The 17,821-nt window shown below is 37.0% G+C and overlaps 1 pseudogene; it reads right to left on the reverse strand.

The window, feature by feature from the left end:
* Positions 1-5,813: 5,813 nt before the first annotated feature.
* LOC101152767 (large ribosomal subunit protein uL30-like) lies at positions 5,814-6,554 on the reverse strand (annotated as a pseudogene).
* Between the last annotated feature and the right edge of the window lie 11,267 nt (positions 6,555-17,821).

Here is a 17,821-nt window from a genome sequence, read left to right on the forward strand (position 1 = left end):
TAGACCTCACACAGCTCCCATGCAACCCAAAGTTCTGGTGTCACTCTCACCATGCCCCATCCAACAGTACTGAGTCTGTTTCCAGGCAGTGGGTGAGTAGGGCTGAGAACTTGCCCCAGCTACCCGTCTCCCAGCTGTGAAAGCAAGTAAGGCTTTCTTGCTCCCCCAGCCACCCACCCCGTGAAGTCTGCACACCAGATTCATACCCTTCCCCAAGTTCTGGCCAGTAGACATCTCGATCACTTCCAATTGTTACAAAGTTCAGCTAGAGGATTTTTCTTCCTGTGGCCTTTTTCTAGTGCCTCTGGCAGACCTCCCCAAGGATCCCGTGAGGCAAGGGAGAAATGGCTTGCTAGGATACCCAACAAGCCCACAGGGCTTTTTCCATTGCTTTCTCTACCCATGTGTTTTGTTCAGCTCTCTAAATTGACTCAACCCCAGGTAAGGTCAGACTCTTCTCCTGTGATCTAAACCTTTAGCTTCCCCAGTGAGGGTGTGTATATGTGGGTGGACAATCCCCCTTTCTCACTTTTATAGTTTGCACACTCACAGTATTGGGTTGTCTACTGAGTCCTGTAAGAGCAATCTGCTTCCTTCAGAGGGTCTCAGGGGATCTCTTTCTCAAAAACCACAACCCTAAAGTTGCCTTATATCCCATAAATCAAAGCTTAGTTACATGGTCACACAAATTTGCAAGGGAGGCTGAAAAATATAGTCTTATTTTGGGCATCCAGGTGTCTGGAGGCTTTATTATTCAGATGTTCAGGGATTTCTATTACCTTAGAAGAAAGAGAGAACAAAAACTGTGCCACATGCTCCAAATCATTTTATATAGCTAATATTACCTTGATACCAAATCAAGGTAAAGACACTGAGACATAAATATGTGTCAAAAATTCTTAAAAATTTTACTAAATTGAATCAAGCCATGTATAAAGGTAATCTATCCTCCTTTTCTCATCTCATATATATTATATATATAGGCAATGCCTCTTCTTTCATATATATATACATATATATATAGGCAATGCCTCTTCTTTCATATATATATACACATATATATGAAATAAAAATACTTCTTTCATATATATGAAATAAAAAACAGGATCTTTTTTTACCCTGATAAAGGATATCTACAAATGCCAAAACTTGACACTTAACAGTTCAATATTAGAAGTATAATAGAATATTATGATTGAAGTTTTGATCAAGGCATTGTAACACAATAAGTGCTGCATAACAACTGAAGGTAATGGGCAAAAATGAAGAAGATAGCTATGTGACTACGGTTAAATTCCTGAAGTACATCATACAACTTATTTGATTTGGTTAAATGCTTGGAGAGAAGGAATACTTTCTATTTCATCTAACTGCTCTGTGCAAAAGCGTGAGCTTAGTAACACGTCTGTGAACCTGAGATAATCTGAAAAGAATTCCTTTCACAGTAGACCACGGCACTTAGTTTGAGCAATTATTTTATGTCTTTTCCAGGAATGATTTGTTTATGCTCTTCTTTTACCTTCCAACTTTTATTTGGGGTTCAGGGGTAAACATGCAGGTTCGTTACATGGGTAAATGTGTGTTGCAGAGGTACACAGTACAAATGATTTTGTCACATAGGTAGTGAGCATAATATACTATAGGTAGATTTTCAGTCCTCATCCTCCTCCCATTCTCCACCCTCAAGTAAGCTCTGGTGTTTATTATTTCTCTTTGTGTCCATGTGTACTCAATGTTTAGCCTCCACTTATAGATGAGAGCATGAAATATTTGTTTTTTTATTCCTACATTAATTTGCTTAGGATAATGGCTTCCAGCTCTATGCATGTTGCTGCAAAGAACATGATTTCATTCTTTTTTATGGTTGTGTGGTATTCCATGGTTTATATGTACCACATTTTCAATATCCAGTCCATAGTTGATGGGCAGTGAAGTTGATTTTATGTCTTTGCTATTGTGAATAGTGCTGTGATGAACATATACATGCAAATGTATTTGTGGTAGAGCAATTAATATTCCTTTGGGTATATACTCAGCACTGGGATTGCTGGGTTGAATGGTACTGGTTTTAAATTCTTTGAGAAATCACCAAAGTGCTTTTCACATGCATGAACTAATTTACATTCCTAGAAGCAGTGTATAAACTTTCACTTGTGTCCATAGCCTCAGCAGCATCTGTAGTTTTTTTGACTTTTTAATAATAACCATTCTGACTGGTGTCACATAGTATCTCATTGTGATTTTGATTTGCATTTCTTTAATGATCAGTGATGTTGATAATTTTCCCATATGATCATTGGCTGCTGGTATGTCTTCTTTTGAGAAGTGTCTGTTTGTGGTCTTTACATATTTAACATTTTTAAAAAACATCTTTTTTTTCTCACCACCCACAGTAGATAGGTTGTTTTTTGCTTGTTGATATAAGTTTCTTGTAGATTCTTAATATCAGACCTTTGTCAGATGCATAGTTTGCGCATTTTCTCCTATTGTTTAGATCATCTGTTTTCTCTACTGATAGTTTATTTTGCTGTGCAGAAGCTCTTTCTTCAGGTCTTACTTGTTAATTTTTGTTTTTGTCACAATTGCTTTTGGAGTCTTTGTCATGAAATATTTGGCAAGGCTTATGTCCAGAATGGTATTTCCTAGGTTTTCTTCTAGGGGTTTTATAGTTTTAGGTTTCATGTTTAACTCTTTCATCTGTCTTAAGTTGATTTTTATATATGATGAAAGGAAGTGGTCCAGTTTTAGTCTTCTGCATATGGCTAGCTAGTTATCCCAGCACCATTTACTGAATAGAAATTTCTTTCCCATTGCTTGTTATTGTTGATATTGTCAAAGATCAGATGGTTGTAGGTGTGTTGCTTTATTTTTGGGTTCTCTAACCTGTCACATTGGTCTATGAGTCTGTTTTTGTATAAGCACCATGCTTTTTTTGTTACTTCCAGATTTTGCACATTCAGTATGATGTTGCCTGTGGGTTTGTCATAGAAGGCTCTTTTTAATTTAAATTATGTACCTTCAATGCCCAGTTTGTTGAAGGTTTTTAGCATGAAGAGATGTTGAATTTTATCAAAAGGCTTTTCTGCATTTATTGAGATGATCATGTGCTTTTTGGGTTTATTTCTGCTTATGTGATTCCTGGTTAACTGTATTTCTAGATATTTCATTCTTTTTGTGGCTATTGTGAATAGGATTGTGCTACTGATTTAGCTCTTAGCTTGGACATCTTGTTGTATATAAATGCCACTGATTTTTGTACATGTATTTTGTATACTGAAACTTTGCTAAAGCTATCATATGTAGAGTCACATTTATTGATTTGTGTATATTGAACCAACCTTGCATCATCGACATAAATCCTACTTGATCATATTAGATTAGCTTTTTTATTTGCTGCTGGATTTGATTTGATAGTATTCTGTTCAAGATTTATGTATCTAAGTTCATCAGGGATATTGGCGTGAAGTTTTCTTTTTCTGTAACTCCACCAGGTTTTGTATCAGAATGATGCTGCCTCATAGAATGAGTTAGGGAGGAGTGCTTTCTCCTTAATTCTTTGGAATAGTTTCAGTAGGATTAGAACCAACTCTTCCTAGCATATGTGGCAGAATTTAGCTGTGAATCTTTGTGGTCCAAGGTTTTTTCTGGTTGGTAGACTTTTTGTTACTGATTCAATTTTGGAACTCATTATTGGTCTGTTCAAGTATTCATTTTCTTCCTATTCCAGTCCTGGGAGGTTGTCTGATTCTAGAAATTTATCAATTTCATCTAGGTTTTCTAGTTTGTGTGCACAGAGGTGTTTATAATAGTCTTTGAAGGATTTTTGTAGCTCTGTGGGACCAGTGGTAATGTCTCCTTTGTCATTTTAAATTATTTTTATTCAAATCTTTTTTATTTTTTCTTTATTAGTCTAGCTAGCAGTCTATCAATCCTATTGGTTCTTTCAAATAACCAACTTTTGGTTAGTTTATCTTTTGTATGGATTTTTGTGTCTCAATTTCACTCATTTCAACTTTGATTTTGGTTCTTTTTTTCTGTTAGCTCTGCAATTTGTTTCCTTTTGTTTTTCTAGTTCTGGGCGTGATGTTAGGTTTTTAACTTGAGATTCTCTTTTTTTTCTTTTTTCTTTTTTTTTGAGACAGAGTCTCACTCTGTCACCCAGGCTGGAGTGCAGTGGTGCGATCTCGGCTCACTGCAAGTTCCGCCTCCCGGGTTCACGCCATTCTCCTGCCTCAACCTCCCGAGTAGCTGGGACTACAGGCGCCCGCCACCGTGCCTGGCTAATTTTTTGTATTTTTAGTAGAAACGGGGTTTCACCGTGGTCTCAGTCTCCTGACCTCATGATCCACCTGCCTCGGCCTCCCAAAGTGCTAGGATTACAGGCGTGAACCACTGTGCTCGGCCTTCTTTTCTTAAAACCCACATCCTGCCAACTTTCTAATTTTTGATGTAGATATTTACTATTATAAACTTTCCTCTTAATACTGCTTTAGCTGTGTCTCAGAGATTTTGGTATGTTGTATCTTTGTTTTCATTAATTTCAAGAAATTTCTTGATTTCTTCCTTAATTTCATTCTTATCTAAAGTCATTCAGGAGCAGATTATTTGATTTCCATGTATTTGTATTGTTTAAGATATTGCTTGGTATTAATCTCTTTTCTTTTTTTTTCCACTGTGGTCCAAGAGTATGGTTGGTATGATTCTGGTTTTTAAAATTTGTTGAGAATTCCTTTATGGCCAAACATATGATCAATCTTAGAGTATGTGCCATGTGCAGGTGAGAAGAACGTATATTCTGTTGTTGTTTGTGAAGTGTTCTGCAGATGTCTGTTGTGTCCATTTAGTGAAGTATCAGGTCTAGGTTTCAAATGTATTTGTTAATTTTCTGTCTTGATGATCTGTCTGACCCTGCTAGTGAGGTGTTGAAGTCTCTCACAATTATTGTGTAGTTATCTAGGTCTCTTTATAGGCCTCTGAGAGCTTGTTTTATGAATCTGTGTGCTCCAGTGTTGGGTACATATATATTTAGGATAAACTCTCTAGTTGAATTGAACCCTTTATTATTGTGTAATGCTTTCTTTGTCCTTTTTGATTGTTGTTGGTTTAAAGTGTATTTTTTTTCTCTAAAGTCAGAATAGTACCCCCTGCTCTTTTTTTGTTTTCTGTGTGCTTGATAGATCTTTCTCCATCCCTTTCTTTGAGTCTATGGGTGTCATTATGTGTGAAATTGGTCTCTTGTAGACAACATACATTGAGTCTTCCTTCTTTATCTATCAATAACTTGCCACTCTGTGCCTTTTATGTGGAGCATTTAGCCCATTTATGTTCAAGGTTAATATTGATATGTGAGGATTTGGTCCTGTCATTGTGTTGTTACCTGGTTGTTATATAAACTTGATTGTATAATATCAATGGGCTCTGTACTTCAGTGTGTTTTCATGGTGGCAGGTAATGATCTTTTGTTTCTATGTTTAGCACTCCTTTAAGGACCTGTTGTAGGTTTTGTGATAGTGATTTCTCTTAGCATTTCATGTATGAAAAGAATTTTAATTCTCCTTTACTTATGAAACTTACTTTTGCTGGATATGAAATTCTTGAATGGAATTTTTTTTTTTTTTAAGGATGCCGAATATAGGCCCCTAATCTCTTCTCATGTATAAGCTTTCTGCTAAAACTTCCACTGTTAGCCTAATGGGGTTCCCTTTGAATGTGTTCTAAACTTTTTTCTCTAGTTGCTTTTAATTTTTTTTAAATCTGAGAGCAGGTACTGTTTATTAGCTGACCAGCTTAGAAAAACAATCATGATAGACACCTTAGTTCATTCTTCTAATAAGCCTGTTGATCTGGACCTCCCTTTTGCCAGCATCTCCACCTTCTACAAAATGGGTGGTCTTTTTCTTCATCCCACCTCGTGGAGAAGATATTGAAGGGCCACAGGAAGTTATTTGCTTCTTTGAAGCATTTTCCAACAGTATAGATCTCATGAATCAGATCCTCCCTGCAGATGATCCCATATTTACCAAGAGATCGAGCTGTCAAAGCATTATCTGTCAAAGCAATTCACTTCTTATTGATTTTGCCATAACCACACTTGTAGATTAGTTCATTTACTGACTTCAGATTTGGGTACCTCATGCAATATATGGCTCTACAATCCTCAGCATATTAATTGAAGCCTTGTTCAGCTTCACAAAAGCTCCATTGAAGATTTGATAAAGGAGAAAAAGCTGCAACACCTTTCAGACCTTTGGGCTCACACCATTGATACCTCTGATCCTGAGGACAAATGCCAATTTGGGTTCTGCAGGTACATAGAAGTTGCCAGCTTTTCTTGCCATCCTCGCCATTCGAATTTCAGTTCTGTACATTTTCCTATATTCCTTATGACAGTGCTTCACTTTTTCATAGATAAGCTTCCTCCTTGCTGTTTGAAGCATCTTCTGGGCAAACTTCTTACTCAGGCACTGGATCTTTAGCTCTTTGAAATTCCTTTGCTTTTTCTTAAGGGTTTCTGGCACAGAAGGATCCTTCTTCTACTCTTCTACACCCTCCATGGTTACAGCCAGAAAAAGAGCTCTTTTTAATATTTTTTGTTTTGCATTGACTTTGGAGAATCTGATAATTATGTGAGTTGGAGATGGTCATTCTATATAGTGTCTCACTGGGATTCTCTGAGTTTCCTAAATTTGCATGTCAACCTCTCTAGCAAGGTTGGAAAATTTTTGTAAACAATATCCTCAAATATGTTTTCCAAGTCACTGATCTCTCGTCCTCTCTTTCTGGAATGCCTATATGTCATAGGCTTGATCTCTTTACATAATTCTGTACTTCTTAGAGGTTTTGTTTATTTAAAACATTCTTTTTGCTTTATTTTTTTTTCTGCATGCATTGATTCAAAAAAGTGGTCTTTAAGCTCTGAGATTCTTTCCTCAGTTTGGTCTATTCTGCTGTTAATATTTCTGATTGTATTATAAAGTTCTTGTAGTGATTTTTTTCAGCTCCAGAAGATCAGTCTGGTTCTGTCTTAAAATGTCTTTATCTTTCAGCTCTTGTATCATTTTATTGGATTCATTAGATTGCTTGGATTGGGTTTTAAATTTCTCCTGAATCTCAATGATCTTCATTGTCATCCAGATTCTGAATTCTGTATGTGTCATTTTAGCCATTTCAGCTTGGTTAAGAATCATTGCTTGGGAGCTAGTGGAAATAAGAAGACACTCTGGCTTTTAAAGTTGCCAGAATTCTTGCACTGGTTCTTTTTCTATTTGTGTGTGTTGCTGTTCCTTTAATCTTGAAGTTGCTGTCCTTTAGATGGGGCCTTTTGCTTTTATGTTCTTTGGTGCCCTTGAGGGTTTGAGTGTGATATAAGTTGTGTGTAGTCAGCTGGCTTCATTTCTGGATAATTTCAGGGATCCAAGGCTCAGCTAAGCACTCCTGGGCTCATGATCTAACCCTAGAGGACTGGGACAAAGCCCATAGCTATTTTTGTGGCCCCTGAAGGTTAAACACTTGCTGTGCTGCAGGGACCAAGGTGTTGCAAGTCCACTGGCAACAACACTCTGTTGGAGGGTGCTGACAAAAGCACTTTTGCAGGGTGGCAGGGGTTTCTGATTTCTGTGCACACTAATGATAGGGCAGTGGTGGGTTCTGTGTACATGTGTGCCAACAGCAAGGTGGCAGCTAATTTAAGTCCAGGCACAGTGGCTCATGACTATAATCCCTGTGCCTAACAGCCAGTGTGAAAGGATTACTTGAGGCCAGGAGTTTGAGACAAGCTTGGGAAATATACTAAGATCCCATTTCTACAAAGAAAAAAATAGTTGGGTGTAGTGGTGTGCACCTGTAGTAGTAGCTACTCAGGACACCGAGGCAGGAAGTTCACTTGAGCCCAAGAGTTTGAATCTGCAGTGAACTGTGATTACACCACTGGGCGATGGAGTGAGACCCTGTCTATGAAAAACATACAAATAAAAATAATTTAACCTAATCCCTAAATTTAAAAAGCCTTTTCCCCTCTCCAATTTTTCGGTGACTGAAAGAATCACTACTATTTTTTATTTTGCCATTGAATTCCAGTTTTATACTTTGATTATTCAGATATTCTCTCTCTATATAGAATAAATTTTCCTCTTAAGAATTCAGCTTTCATTTTAATCAAGATTATACGTGTTTATTTTTTAAAGAGTCGAGTATTTCTACTGCACTTAGGAAAAACAGAAGACCTCTAAACACTTTACCCTAAGTTCTTCCAGAGGCAACTACTTTCACCTGTTGGCTAATTGTTTTTGTTTTATGTATACCATTATAGAACACGTAATTATACTGTAATTTTTTTTGAGTTGATGGCATTTTTTAAGTTATTTTTTAAAAATTATTTCAATAGTTTTGGGGGAACAGGTTGTGTATGGTTATATGGATAAGTTCTTTAAGGGTGATTTCTGAGATTTTGGCACACCCAACAGCAAGTGGTGTACACTGCACCCAATTTTTAGTCATTTATCCCTCACCCCCCACCACACATCTGGAGTCTCCAGAGTCCATTATATCATTCTTATGCCTTTGCATCCTCATAGCTTACTTGTCTCTCACTTATAAGTGAGAACATGTGATGTTTGGTTTTTTATTATTGAGTTACTCAGAGTAATGATATTCAGCTCCATCCAGGTTGCTTCAATTGCCATTATTTTGTTCCTTTTTATGGCTCAGTAGTATTTCATGGTATGTGTATATTTATATATATATAATATATATAATTGGTATACATATTATATTTATATATATTACATTTTATCTATTCACTCATTGGTTGATGGACATTTAGGCTGGTTCCACATTTTTGCAATTGCAAATTGTGCTGCTATAAACATGTGTGTGCAAGTGTCCTTTTCATATAATTACTTCTTTTCCTCTGAGTAGTTACCAGAGTGGAATTACTAGATCAAATAGACAGTTCCATTTCTTTTTACCACATCCGTGCCAACATCTTTTAATTTTGATTTTTTGATTATGGCCATTCTTGCAGGAGTAAGGTGGTATTGCATTGTGGTATTGATTTGCATTTCCTTGATAATTGGTGATATTAAGCATTTTTCATATGTCTGTTGGTCACTTGTATATATATATATATATATTTTTGAGAATTGTCTGTTGATGTCCTTAGCCCACTTTTTGATGGGATTATTATTATTATTTTTTCTTGGTAATTTTTTTTAGTTCATTCTAGATTCTGGATGTTAGTCCTTTGTGGGAAGCATAGTTTGTGAATATTTTCTCCCCCTCTGTGGGTTGTCTGTTAACTCTGCTGATTATTTTGCCATCAATAAGCTTTTTAGTTTAATTAAGTTGTATTTACTTATCTTTGCTTTTGTTGCATTTGCTTTTAGGTCGTTGGTCACGAACTCTTTGCCTAAGCCAATGTCTAGAAGAGTTTTTCCAATGTTGTTTTCTAGAATTTTTGTTGTTTCTGGTCCTGGATTTAAGTCTTTGATCCATCTTTAGTTGATGTTTGTGTAAGATAAAAGAGATGAGGATTCAGTTTTATTCTCTTACATGTGGCTTGCCAATTATCCCAGCACCATTTGTTGAAGAGTTTGTCCTTTCCTGACTTTGTGTTTTTGTTTGCTTTGTTGAAAATCAGTTGGCTGTATTTGGCCTTACTTTACTCTTCTCTTCTCTCTTCTCTTCTCTTCTCTTCTCTTCTCTTCTCTTCTCTTCTCTTCTCTTCTCTTCTCTTCCCTTCCCTTCCCTTCTCTTCTCTTCTCTTCTCTTCTCTTCTCTTCTCTTCTCTTCTCTTCCCTTCTCTTGGTCTATGTGCCTGTTTTTATACCAGTACCATGTTGTTTTGGCAACTATAGCCTCGTTGTATAGTTTGAAGTCAGGTAATGTGATGCCTCCAGATTTATCATTTGTATTCACTCTTGCTTTGGATACACAGGCTCTTTTTTGATTCCATATAAATTTGAGGATTGTTTCTTCTAGTTCTGTGAAGAATTATGGTGGTATTTTGATGGGAATTGCATTGAATTTATAGATTTCTTTTAGTAGCATGGTCATTTTTACAATATTGACTCTACCCATCCACGAGCATAGGATGTATTTCCATTTCTGTCATCTCTAAGTTCTTTCAGCAGTGTTTTGTAGTTTTCCTTGCAGAGATATTTTACCTCTTTGGTTAGTTATATTCTAAGTATTTTCTTTTATTTTTGCAGCTGTTGGAAAATGAGTGGAGTTCTTGATTTGATTCTTAGCTTGGTCGCTGTTGGTGTATAGCAGTGCTACTGATTTGTGTAACTTAATTTTGTATCCTGAAACTTTACTGAATTTATTTATCAGATCTAGGAGCTTTTTGGATGAGTCTTTAGTGTTTTTTAGGTATACAATCAGATCATTAGGAAACAGTGACAGTTGGACTTCCTCTACCAATTTAAATGCCCTTCATTTCTTTCTCTTGTCTGATTGCTCTGGCTAGGACTTCCAATACTTTGTTGAATAGAAGTAGTGAAAGTGGAAATCCTTGTCTTCTTCCAGTTCTCAGGGGGAATGCCTTCAACTTTTCCCCATTCAGTGTAATATTGGTTGTGGGTTTGTCATAGAGGGCTTTTCTAACCTTAAGTACGTTTCTTCTATGCTGATTTTGCTGAGGGTTTTAATCATAAAGGGATACTGGATTTTGTCAAATGTTTTTCCTTTATCTATTGAAATGATCATGTAATTTTGTTTTTTTTTTATCATACTTTAAGTTTTAGGGTACATGTGCACAACCTGCAGGTTTGTCACATATGTATACATGTGCCATGTTGGTGTGCTGCACCCATTAACTCGTCATTTAACATTAGGTATCTCTCCTAATGCTATCCCTCCCCCCTCCCCCCACCCCAAAACAGGCCCTGATGTGTGATATTCCCCTTCCTGTGTCCACGTGTTCTCATTGTTCAATTCCCACCTATGAGTGAGAACATGCGGTGTTTGTTTTTTTGTCCTTGAGATAGTTTGCTGAGAATGATGGTTTTCAGCTTCATCCATGTCCTACAAAGGACATGAACTAATCCTTTTTTATGGCTGCAAAGTATTCCATGGTGTATATGTGCCACATTTTCTTAATCCAGTCTATCATTGTTGGACATTTGGGTTGGTTCCAAGTCTTTGCTATTGTGAATAGTGCCGCAATAAACATATGTGTGCATGTGTCTTTATAGCAGCATGATTTATAATCCTTTGGGTATATACCCAGTAATGGGATGGCTGGGTCAAATGGTATTTCTAGTTCTAGATCCCTGAGGAATTGCCTCACTGAGGCATTGCCTCACTGAGGCATTGCCTCAGTGTAAAAAGGCATTGCCGTTGCCCTGAGGAATTGCCTCAGTGTAAAAGTGTTCCTATTTCTCTACATTCTCTCCAGCACCTGTTGTTTCCTGACTTTTTAATGATCGTCATTCTAACTGGTGTGAGATGGTATCTCATTGTGGTTTTGATTTGCATTTCTCTTAGTTTTTAATTCTGCTTATGTGATGTATCATATTTGTTGACTTGCATATGTTAAACCATCCCTGCATTCCTGGTATAAAACCCACTTGATCATGGTGGATTATCATTTTGATATGCTAATGGATTCAGTTACCTAGTATTTTGTTGAGGATTTTTGCATCTATGTTCATCAAAAATATTGGTCTGCAGGTTTTTGTTGTTGTTGTTGTTGTTATGCCGTTTCCTGGTTTTGGTATAAGAATTATACTGGCTTCATAAATGATTTAGGGAGAATTCCCTCTCTTTATCTTTTGGAATAGTGATAATACGATTAGTACCACTTCTTTGAATGCTTGATAGAATTTAGCTGTGAATTCATCTGGTCTTGGACTTTTTTTGTTGGCAATTCTTTTATTATGATTTTAATCTTCCTGCTAGTTATTGGTCTATTCAGAGTTCCTATTTCTTCCTGTTTAATATAGGAGGGTTGTATGTTTTCAGGAATTTGTCCATCTTTTCTAGGTTTTCTAATTTGTGTGCTTACAGGTTTTCATAGTAGCCTTGAAGGATCTTTTGTATTTCTGTGGTATTGGTTGTAGTATCTCCCATTTCATTTCCGGTTGATCTTATTTGGATCTTCTATCTTATTTTCTTGGATCATCTTGCTAATGGTCTATCAATTTTGTTGATCTTTTCAAATAACTAGCTTTTTGTTTCATTTATCTTTTGTATTTTTTTTTGTTTCGATTTCATTTAGTTCTGCTCTGATCTTTATTACTTCTTTTCTTCTGCTGAGTTTGGGGTTGGTTTGTTCTTGTTTCTTTAGTTCCTTCAGGTGTGACATTAGATTGTTTATTAATGCTTTTTTAGACTTTTTGATCTAATCATTTAATGCTATAAACTTTCCTTTTAGCACTGCTTTTGACATATCCCAGAGGCTTTGATAGGCTGTCTCACTATTATTATTCAGTTCGAGGAAATCTTGATTTCATTTTCGACCCAATGATTATTCAGGAGCAAGTTATTTAATTTTTAATGTATTTGCATGGTTTTAAGGGTTCCCTTTTGGAGTTGATTTCCAATTTTATTCCACTCTGGTCTGACAGAGTACTTGATATATTTTGAATTTCTTAAATTTGTTGAGACTTGTTTTGTGGCCTGTCATATGATCTGTCTTGGAGAATGTTCCCCGTGCTGATGAATAGAATGCATATTCTGCAGTTGTTGGGTAGAATGTTCTGTAAATATCTGTTAAGTCCATTTGTTCTCTGGTATAGTTTAAGTCCATTGTTTCTTTGTTGAGTTTCTGTCCTGAAAACCTCTCTAGTGCTGTCAGTGGAGTATCGAAGTCTCTCACTATTATTGTGTTGCCTTCTATCTCATTTCTTAGGTCTAATAGTAATTGTTTTATAAATTTGGGATCTCCAGTGTTGGGTGCATATATATTTAGGTTTGTGATATTTTCCTGTTGGACAAGGCCTTTTATAATTATATAATGTTGTACTTTGTTTTTTTTTAACTGCTGTTACTTTAAAGTCTGTTTCATCTGAGACAAGAATAGCTACTCTGGCTCAATTTTGGTGTCTATTTATATGAAATATCTTTTTTCACCCCTTTATTTTAAGCTTATGTGAGTGCTTATGTGTTAGGTGAGTTTCTTAAAAACAGCAGATACTTGGTTGGTGAACTTTTATTCATTCCTCCATTCTGTACCTTTTAAGTAGTGCATTTATGCCATTTACATTAAATATTAATATTGAGATGTGAGGTACTATTCTGTTCAACATTCTAGTTGTTGCCTGAATACCTTTCTTTTTTTTTCATTGTGTTACTATTTTATAACCCCTGTGGGATTTATGCTTTTTGGAGGTTCTATTTTATTGTACTTCAAGGCTTTGTTTTAAGATTTAGAACTCCTTTTAGCAGTTCTTATAGTGCCAGCTTGGTTGTAGTAAATAATCTCAGGATTTGTTTGTCTGAAAAAGACTGTATCTTTCCTTCATCTATAAAGCTCAGTTTCATGGGGTACGAGATTTTTGGCTGATAATTGTTTAAGAAGGCTAAATATAGGACCCCACTCCCTTCTAGCTTGTAGGGTTTCTGCTGAGAAATCTGCTGTTAATCTGATAGGTTTTTTTTTTTTTTTAATATATAGGTTACCTGATGTTTTTTCCTTACAGCTCTTAAGATTCTTTCCTTCATCTTGACTTTAGATAACCTGATGACTAGGTGTCTAGGTGATGATCTTTTTGAAATGAATTCCCAGGTATTCTTTAAGCCTTTTCTATTTGGATGTCTAGATCTGTAGCAAAATCAGAGAAGTTTTACTTGATTATTCTCTCAAATAAGTTTTCCAAATATTTAGATTTCTCATCTTCCCTGGGAACACCAAATATTCTTAAGTTTCATTATTTAATATATCTCAAACCTTTTGTAGGCCTTTATTTATTTTTTCTTTTTCTTAGTTGAATTGGGTTCATTTGAAAGCCTTGTCTTTGAGGGGCATGGCCAAGATGGCCGACTAGAAACAGTGGCGATTGGAGGCTCCCATCAAAAAGAACCATAATTAGCATGTGAATACTTCACTGGCAACCAAGGTATCCAGGTTCTTTCATCAGAACTAACTAGGTGGCTGGCATAATCCGTGGAGAGGAAGGAAGAGCAGTGTGGTGTGGTGGCCCACCTGAGGGCCACACAGGGCATGAGAGCTCCCAACCCCCAGCCAAGGGAGGCAGAACTTCAACTCCAGCCAGAGGCTCAGGGACAGGATCTGGATTTCCCTGGGCCTAAGCCCCTGGGGGAGGGTTGGTCAGAGTCTCTGTGAACCAGCAAACTTAGCCTTTCATCCTGGTGGTTCTGAGGAATCTGGGCCGTCCAGATGAGTGGGTTTCCCCCCAGCAAAGCACACCCCATCCAACAAGGGAAAAAGTGCTTCATTAAATGGGTCCTTTTCCCCATGCCAGCCAAATGGGTGAGACCCTCGAACAAGGGTTGTCAGACACCTGATACAGGAGCAATCCTACTGGAATCAGGTTGGTGCCCCTTGAGTTTTCAGATCCCAGAAGAAGGAGCAGGCAACCACCTTTGCTGTTCTACAGCCTCCCTGAGTGATGTCTGTAGGCATGGGAGTGAACCAGATGAATAGGACCTGAAGTGAACCCCCAGCAAACTGCAGCACCCCTACAGAAGAGAGACCTAACCATTGAAAGAAAAGCAAACAAATGGAAAGCAACAACAACAGCCTCAAAAACAACAAAAAATTTCCCACAAAAACCCCATCCAAGGGTCAGCAGCCTCAAAGATAGAAATTAGACTAACTCACAAAGATGAGAAAGAATCAATGAAAAAAATGCTGAAAACCCAAAAGGCCAGAGTGCCTCCTCTCCTCCAAATGATTGCAATGCCTCTCCAGCAAAGGCACAAAACTGGACATGGGATTAGGTGGACAAATTGACAGAAGTGGGCTTCAGAAGATGGGTAATAAAAAACTACACTGAGCTAAAGGAGCATGTTCTAATCCAATGCAAAGAAGCTAAGAACTTTGAAAACACGTTAGAGGAATTGCTAACTAGAATAACCAGTTTAGAGAAGAACATAAATGACTTTATGGAGCTGAAAAACACAGCACGACAACTTCACGAAGCATACACATGTATTAATAGCCAAATTGACTAAGCAGAAGAAAGGATATCAGAGTTTGAAGACCACCCTGCTGAAATCAGGCATGCAGGCAAGATTAGAAAAAAGGATGAAAAGGAATGAACAAAGCCTCCAAGAAACAAGGGACTTTGTAAAAAGACTGAACCTCCAATTGATTGGTGTACCTGAAGGAGATGGGGAGAATGGAAACAAGCTGGAAAACACACTTCAGTATATTAACCAGGAGAACTTCCTCCACCTAGCAAGACAAGCCAACGTGCAAATTCAGGAAATACAGAGAACACGACTATAATACTCTACAAAAAGATTAACCCCAAGGCACATAATCATCAGATTCTCCAAGGTTGAAATGAAGGAAAAAATGTTAAGGACAGCCAGAGAAAAAGGCCAGGTCACCCTCAAAGGGAAACCCATCAGACTAACAGCGGATCTCTCAGCAGAAACCCTACAAGACAGAAGAGACCGGGGGCCAATATTCAACATTCTTAAAGAAAATAATTTTCAAACCAGAATTTCATATTCAACCAAACTAAGCTTCATAAGCCAAGGAGGAATAAAATCCTTTCCAGACAAGCAAATGCTGAGGGATTTTGTCACCATCAGGCCTACCTTACAGGAGCTCCTGAAAGAAGCACTAAATATGGAAAGGAAAAACTGGTACCAGCCACACAAAAACACAACAAAACATAAAGACCAATGAAACGATGAAGAAACTGCATCAACTAGTGTACAAAATAACCAGATAGCATCATGATGACAGGATCAAATTTACACATAGCAATACAACCTTAAATGTAAATGGGCTAAATGTCCCATTTAAAAAGACAGACTAGCAATTGGATAAAGAGTTAAGACCCTTCAACGTCTTGTATTCAGGAGACCCATCTCATGTGCAAAGACACACGTAGGCTAAAAGTAAAGGGATGGAGGAAATTTACCAAGCTCCTAGTCTCTGAAAAAACAGACTTTAATGAAGATCAAAAAAGACAAGGGCATTACATAATAGTAAAGGGAGTAATTCAATAAAAAAGCTCAATATTCTACGTATATATCTACCCAATACAGTAGCACCCAGATTCATAAAACAAATTCTTAGAGACCTACAAAGAGACTTAGACTCCTGTACAATAATAGTGGGAGACTTTAACACCCCACTGTCACTATTAGATCAATGAGACAGAAAATTAACAAGGATATTCAGGACTTGAACTTAGCTCTGGTTCAAGTGGACGTAAGAGACATCTACAGAACTCTCCACCCCAAATCAACAGAGTATACATTCTTCTCAGTGCCATATGGCACTTAATCTAAAATCGACCACATAATTGAAAGTAAAACACTCCTCACAAATGAAAAAGGACTGAAATCATAACAATCAGTCTCTCAGACCACAGTGGAATTAAATTAGAACTCAGGACTAAGAAACTCACTCAAAACCACACAATTACATGGACATTGAACAGCTGCTCCTGAATGACTCTTGGCTAAATAATGAAATTAAGGCAGAAATAAATAAGTTCTTTGAAACCAATGAGAACAAAGAGACAACATACCAAAATCTCTGGAACACAGCTAAAGTAGTGTTAAGACAGAAATTTATAGCACCAAATGCCCACATCAGAAAGCTAGAAAGATCTCAAATTGACCCCCTAACGTAACAATTAAAAGAGCTAGAGAGGCAAGAACAAACTAATTCAAAAGCTAGCAGAAGACAAGAAATAACTAAGATCAGAGTAAAATAGAAGGAGATGGAGACACGAAAAATCCTCTAAAAAATCAACGAATCCAGGAGCTGTTTTTTTTTTTTGAAAAAAATAACAAAATAGACAACTAGCTAGAGTAATAAAGAAGAAAAGAAAAAAGAATCAAGTAGACACAATTAAAAATGATAAAGGGGATATGACCACGGACTCCACAGACTCCACAGAAATGCAGACTACCATCAGAGAATACTATAAACACCTCTACACAAATAACCTGGAAAATCTAGAAGAAATGGATAGATTCCTGGACACATACAGCCTCCCAAGACTAAAGGAGGAAGAATTTGAATCCCTGAATAGACCAATAACAAGTTCCGAAGTTGAGGCAGCAATTAGTAGCCTACCAACCAAAAAATAAGATAAAAGCCCAGGACCAGACAGATTCACTGCTGAATTCTACCAGAAGTACAAAGAGCAGCTGGTACGATTCCTTCTGAAACTATTCCAAACAATTGAGAAGGAGGGAATCCTCCCTAACTCATTTTATGAAGCCAGCATCATCTTGATACCCAAACTGGGCAAAGACACAATCATAAAAGAAAACTTCAGGCCAATATCTCTGATGAACATTAATGGGAAAATCTTCAGCAAAATACTGGCAAACAAAATCCAGCAGCACATCAAAAAACTTATCCACCACGATCAAGTTGGCTGCATCCCTGGGATGCAAGGCTGGTTCAACATATGCAAATCAATAAACGTAATCCATCGCATAAACAGCACCAAAGACAAAAACCACTGGGTCATCACAATAGATGCAGAAAAGGCCTTTAATATAATTTAACATCCCTTCATGTTAAAAGCTCTCAATAAACTAGGAATTGATGGACCATATCTCAAAATAATAAGAGCTGTTTATGACAAACCTGTAGCTAATATCATACTGAATGGGCAAAAGCTGGAAGCATTCCCTTTGAAAACAGGCACGAGACAAG

Source organism: Gorilla gorilla, chromosome 5 (genome assembly GCF_029281585.2).
Source record: "Gorilla gorilla gorilla isolate KB3781 chromosome 5, NHGRI_mGorGor1-v2.1_pri, whole genome shotgun sequence".
NCBI lineage: Eukaryota > Metazoa > Chordata > Mammalia > Primates > Hominidae > Gorilla > Gorilla gorilla.